Here is a 5,138-nt window from a genome sequence, read left to right as displayed (position 1 = left end):
CCATAACCTCAGATGGTTCAGAGCTTCCTGAATGCATTCTCTCATTCATATATCCCCATCTTTGACCAGTGTATTTGTCTTCTGCCCTGAATGACTCTTCATGTACAAACAAAAATGTGTGCAGTATGATGGAAGAGAAGGAGCTAGGGATCCCACTCCCAGCAGGTTCATACTTGGGTACATCACCCTCTTCCTAGAGGAGGATGACAGTGTTAACCTCTGCATTAAATAGTGGGGAAGATTAATTCTTTTTTTTCAGATAAAAACAAACCTATAAATGCATGTCTGTATATACATATATGCACATATATATGTGTATATGTCTGTGTACACACATCCATGTATCTTTAGATGCAGGAATATTTTGTTTAACATTCGCATAGATCTGTTGACCATTTTATGGACCCTTTAACGTGTATACACACTACTTTGAAGACTTCTATTTAACGTATATTCACCTCTAACATTTTATGCATTTAAGGTGCCATCTTAGTGTCCTGGTACCAATTTTTCAGACATATTACAACTCATTATTACCCAACTTACCCTACATTAATTACTTGATGAGTTTTGGGAGAGAGATTAGTCACTTGATAGTAATTATGATCACATTAGTGTTCTCAGCAGAGCTTCCACAAATCATTTCTTCCTGTGGCTTACCTCTGGAGGTGGATAAACACAAATGTTTTATGAAAATGGTGATTACTTTCAATATCATAGGGTAATATTTTCTGACCTTGCTCCTGAATTCTGAGGATGAAGCTCACTATGCCCAGATTAGAGCTCATCTGTACAAACCCCCAGTTAAACCCCTTGGAAAAGAGTTTTCAATAGTAAGGATTTGGATTATTATCATGCAAGGATATTTTTTACCCTCTATCTACAATGTACACCTTTATACAGCTTTTATTTTCAGGGTTATCAGCCACAAGTAAGCCCTCAGTACAGTCTAGAGATTCTTCTAGGTTCATCGGTCAGCTCCATCTAACTTTGTTTCCAGCGTCTGCTCTAAATCCTGCCAAGGTCACTAATGATGTAATGTTGCTGAAGTATCTGACCACCTTTTGGTTGTTATCTTGACCCATCAGCAATTATCAGGTTAGTTTGCCCAAGAAGGCTGTTATCTCTCTGAGAAGCAGCTCTCTCAGTAACAATACACTGACAAGTTCACCTTTACCTGTTAAGGATTCAACAAAGTCTCTTTGCCACAAGACATTTTTCTTGATCACGGTTCTATCCATACAGTCTTAACTCTCACCATTCCCTACCTCTTACCTTTTATTCCAACCATATCCAATTTTCTCAAGTCTCTAAGTTTTTGCAAATGCTACTCCTTACTGTAATGTCCTTCCCGCATCCTTCACATTTAACACACAGCCCAGATCTCTGAAAACTATCTCTGTGCACCCACAAATATCCTCCTTCCCTTGTCTGGGTCTCAGCCTTCTCCTCTGTGCTCCAAGCACCTCCTCTGTGATAACAATTTTTAACTAGTTTTATTGTCAGTTTACTTTCTGGCCTTTCCATAAGATAGTAGGTTCTTCTGTATAGTATAGGGACTTGCAAAGATTAGCCATTCAATAAATGTTTGTTGAATAAATTAAAGAATAAATCTCCATTCTTTCCTCACTTTCCCTTTTTTCCTAACCTTTTCACATTTAAGTATTTTGAAACTTTAAAAGTCAAATTATTTTTTAAAAATCAGAATCTCATAACCCCATCGTGTGCTAACATTTATAAAAATAGCAAGAGAAAACATACATTTTTGCTTTTGATTTTAATACTATTGATATTGTTGATGTTGAAAACAGAATTGTTTTCCTAAATATGTTAGAAAATGAATCAATAGATTGAATCAGATCTCTTTTAGTCATTTAATGATTTAAAATTTAAAAATAAGATACAAAACATAAGTTTTTATTTTTCTAAAATTGTCTAATTTTTTTGAAAAAAGATCTTGCCACTATTCTACATTCACCACAAAGCTGCAATATAATTTGTAGGCAGGAAGTTTTAAATACTAAGCTTTGCTTATTAATTCCTTGAATTTAAGCAGCTCTTAAAAGAAAAACAACTAAATTGCAGCCAGCATGAAGAAATTGAATTCAGTGATGATTGCTATCATTAAAGCTTGTGACCTTACATTATTCTGTCATATGCCTAAGGGCATTAAAAGTACTCTAAATTAATTTTAGGAGCTACACAGTAATGTTTCCTTTAATCACAGAATCCAAGAGCAGTATGCTCCTTGGTGCTCTGCTATCATATTTTTAATCTTCATAACATGATTCTGTAATGTGTCCTGTTTATAGAAAAGTTCTGCAGATTTTTCCAGAATTATTTTCTTTTCATCTTGGTAATAATATGCATCTCTTCATACCTTCTCCCAATGCTTCACTGAAATGAGAAAAAGAAATTTTTTCTTTGCATTATATGTTCAATCAACCTGTCTACTCCCAGTGTTTAAAGATGCCTTTAAGGTTGCCAGTAACAGGCAAGCACGGATGCTCATATATCTTAAAGATCTTTGTGTGCTTTCCAAATGGCAGAAACTTAAATAGTGTTTAATTTGTGGCGAGCAGTGCAATTCTCACGGTAACCATTTATGCTTCATCCCTCACTTTATGGATCGGGTAACTGAGTCCTAGAGAAGTTTAGTAACTTGCCTGAGGTCAGCCAGCTGGTCAGTAGCTGGAATACAATCTAACAGAGCCAAACTTACAGGAAATGTGGTGTGAACGTAAATAATCCTCCCACCCTTACCTTCCTCCTGCAAATTAAACCTAAATGACCGAAAAATTACTAAAACTAACGGAAAAACTTACATCAGTCTCAGACACTAGACAGAGAATGACATTATTATGCGTCCTATGTCAAATAACTTCTAGATATGATGCAGATATTACTAAAAATAAGCTTCGGAGGAGAAACATCATTTTTTGTGGAGGAAGAAGTTCCATATCCCTGAAAGCAATAGTAGAGGCGATACTAAGAGATCAGGAAATACTGGACTGTCTGCTGAGCCAGTTTCTTAAGAGTCATGGGGGCACTCAGCAGCACGCTAGTTATGGAAAGCAGCTCTTAGGTGCAGGAATTTCTCTAAAAAGAGAGTAGACTCAAACCAAAAAGGAAGTAGTATCAATACAAGACCAGCTCACTCACCACTTTTATCTGGCTAGTGGATCACCTAAAGTGAACTGCTAACCCTATTAGCAGCATTTGATTCAGTTGACTAGTTCCTTCTTCTTAAATGATTTCTTTACTTGGCTTCTGGGAAATCATAGTCTCCTAATATTCTTCCTACAACTTGTTTCCACCTCAGTCTCTTTACAGCTTACCCCTCTCCTTCCTGAATGTTTAGTATTTCAGTGCCTGTGGCTCAGTGCTGCATTCCCTTAGTCATAGGCACGCTCATTCTTGGTGACCTCATCCAGTCTCATGGTTTTAAATACCGTCTAATCACTGATGACTCTGACAGTATGTCTCCAGCCTGACTTTCTATGATGAATTCAGACACATGTCCAACCGTCTACTCAATCTATCTTCTTGGATATGTTGAAGGAATCTGAAGCACAAATACCAAAAATGGAATTTCTGAGCTTTCCCCACAAATCTGCTCTACTTGAAGTCTTACCCATTACAATTAATTGGGAATTCAACTTTGTATTTATTTATTTTTCGTGGAAAGGCATTTTATTTTAAATATAGCAGTGTGTACACGTCAATCCCAAATTCCCAACCTGTCCCTCCCCCCAACCCTTCCCTCGTGGTAACCGTAAGTTAATTCTCTGTGAGCCTGTTTCTGTTCTGTAAATAAGTTCATTTGTATCATTTTTTTTTAGAGTCCACATACAAGCAGTATCCTATGATATTTGTCTTTCTCTGGAATTCAACTTTTTAATTTCTGAAGCCAAAAACCTAATGTTCAATCGGCAAGCAAATATTGGATTTTTAAATTTGTGCTTAAATACTAATCACAGTGTATACACAGGAGCTGGAACTGAGAGGATGGAGATATAGATGGGGAGACATTTCACTCTCTCTGTTAATTTTTTCTAATACATAAATGTATTACCTATAGAAAAGTTAAAGGTAAAATTCCATAGGCTGAAGTAAATAGGGATACATTACTCATAGGGACAACGACACATAGATGTTAACATACTGCCTCCATGAGAAGAAAGAAAAGTTGCACATGTCCATCTTTTACAAGGAAAAATTAGAATTTTGTTATCTGCATTATGATCCATACCACAAAAACAACACTCTTTTTAACTTTATCATTTGCTGCAAATAAACCGTTTATATAGATGAAGTGCTGAAAAAAAATCAGTATTTATTAATCAATTTCTGTGACTACTTATTGCTTCTGTGTCACCAATCAATAGTATTTATCTTCTAAATAGTCTAACATTTAGATAAGCAATAAAACCCGAGAATTAAGGACAGCCCCAATTTGATTCTATTCCTCTTGTTTTAAATTCCACCCTTAAATTTCAAAACATCACAAACCATATTTTAATATTTACATTTTAACTGTAATCTCTGCTTACAAAAATATTTGGATTATATTTTGAAATATGCAGTTGTAAGATGTCCCCAGGAAGAGAATAATAAAATTCTAAGAATTAAAGATACTGAAAAAATTTCATCAATAATCCCATGGTGTAAGGTAGAGAGAATTAAGAAATGTAGAAATGATGGGTTTCCCTTTAACTTCAATCCAAAACAATCAGTGCTAGGGAAGCTGTGGAGTTCTGCTCTCAGCTCCGACGTGGAAAGAGCTTGAGCTATTTGTAATGAGGTGGATGGACCTAGAGTCTGTCATACAGAGTGAAGTAAGTCAGAAAGAGAAAGACAAATACCGTATGCTAACACATATATGTGGAATTTAAGAAAAAAAAATGTCATGAAGAGCCTAGGGGTAAGACAGGAATAAAGACACAGACCTACTAGAGAATGGACTTGAGAATATGGGGAGGGGGAAGGGTAAGCTGTGACAAAGCAAGAGAGTGGCATGGACATATATACACTACCAAACGTAAAATATCTAGCTAGTGGGACGCAGCCGCATAGCACAGGGAGATCAGCTCGGTGCTTTGTGACCACCTAGAGGGGTGGGATAGGGAGGGTGTGAG

The sequence above is a fragment of the Neophocaena asiaeorientalis genome, unplaced genomic scaffold (assembly GCF_003031525.2).
Source record: "Neophocaena asiaeorientalis asiaeorientalis breed wild unplaced genomic scaffold, Neophocaena_asiaeorientalis_V1.1 scaffold253, whole genome shotgun sequence".
In the NCBI taxonomy this organism is placed as follows: Eukaryota; Metazoa; Chordata; class Mammalia; order Artiodactyla; family Phocoenidae; genus Neophocaena; species Neophocaena asiaeorientalis.
Note: the sequence above shows the minus strand (reverse complement) of the source record.